The sequence below is a fragment of the Nannospalax galili genome, unplaced genomic scaffold (assembly GCF_000622305.1).
Source record: "Nannospalax galili isolate Female #2095 unplaced genomic scaffold, S.galili_v1.0 scaffold108, whole genome shotgun sequence".
NCBI lineage: Eukaryota > Metazoa > Chordata > Mammalia > Rodentia > Spalacidae > Nannospalax > Nannospalax galili.
The window spans coordinates 976,749-978,268 of record NW_008358988.1 but is presented as its reverse complement, the minus strand read 5'-3'; the positions used below and the strand labels follow the sequence as shown (position 1 = coordinate 978,268).

The following is a 1,520-nucleotide window of genomic DNA, read 5'->3' as shown; positions in this document are numbered from 1 at the left end:
TAATAAACCACCCCTCCCCACACACAGAGGGGCTTGCTATATTAGTTACTTTTCTGTTGCTGTGATAGAAACACTGACCAAAGCAACTTATTAGAAGGAAGGGTTTCTTTGAGCTTATGGCTCCAGGGGATTTACCGTCCGTCATGGCGGGGAGGCATGGTGGCAGGAGGTGGCTGGAGCAGCGGCAGAAAGAAGAGTGCTCACATCTTCAAGTGGGCACAGGAAGCAAGAGAGTAACTCCAGATTCGGCAAGGTTTAAGAACTCTCTAAGCAGTCGCAGGGCTGGAGGCAGGGCACAGGGAGCACCATGTTTGTGGAAGTCCCCGAGGCAGCGTTGTCGGAGGAGCAGAAGGAAACGGAACATTAAAGTGACTAATCCAGAGAAAGCTGAAGAAGCAAAATTAAAAGCAAGGTATCCTCACCGGGGACAAAAGCCTGGCGCTTCCGACTTTTTAAGAAAATGATTGCAGAAAGAGCAAAAATATTTTGATTCTGGGGATTACAACGTGGCAAAGCAAGGTTGAAGAACAAGCAGCTTCCTGCTGCAGCCCCAGGTAAGACGGAGGTCGCTGGTGACCACATGCCCACTCCGCAGGACCTTCCTCAGCAGAAACCATGCCTAATTGCTAGCAAGCTGGCTGATTAAAAGAGCTGAATTTCAAAAAAAGAAAAAAAAAAAAAGAAAGAAAAGAGGGGCTGGAGAGATGGCTCAGCAGTTAAGAACACTGGTTGTTCTTGCAGAAGACCCGGGTTCGAATCCCAGCACCCACATGGCAGCTAACAACTGTCCGTAACTCCAGTTCCAGGGGATCCTACAGCCTCTTCTGACCTCCGCAGGCATTGTACAACACCAATGCACTTACCTACATACAGGCAATACATGCATACACATAAAAATTAAAAATAAATAAAAACTCTCTAAGCCCGCCCCCTGTGACATGCTTCCTCCAGCATAACACATAACACGCCTTTTATTTTTTTTTTGAGACAGGGTCTCCTTGTAGTCCCAGCTGACCTGAACTCATTATGTAGACCAGGCTGGCCTTGAACTCACAAGGATCCACCTGCCTCTTCCTCCCGAGTGCTGGGATTAAAGGCGTGCACCACCATGCTCGGTGTATAACACGCCTTTTAAAACCTCCCCAACAGTACCCCCACTGTGGACAAAATGTCCAACTACATGGAGCCTATGGGGGACATTCTCATTCAAACACACACACACACACACACACACAGAAATAGTTAATAGATAACTGGAAAAAGAAAAATTGGTGTGTATCACCTACATTTTTTTTTTTTTTTGGAGACAGGGTCTCCCTATAGCCCCAGTCAGCCTAGAACTCGCTGTGTAGACCAGGCTGGCCTCAGTTCCTCTGTCTCCTGAGTGTTGGGATTAAAAGCTTGTACCACCATGTCTGGCTATTTTGACTTTTTCTAAAGGTTACTTAAATTTAATTTTTAATTTATAAATATTTAAGACTTTCATATAGGCTGAAAGGTTAAAAGAGCTATTTTTTTCT

At 45.6% G+C, this 1,520-nt stretch overlaps 1 pseudogene; it reads left to right on the top strand.

Annotated features, from left to right (window-relative positions):
* Nucleotides 1–208: 208 nt before the first annotated feature.
* Nucleotides 209–646, top strand: LOC103725305 (annotated as a pseudogene).
* The last annotated feature ends 874 nt before the right edge of the window (nt 647–1,520 follow it).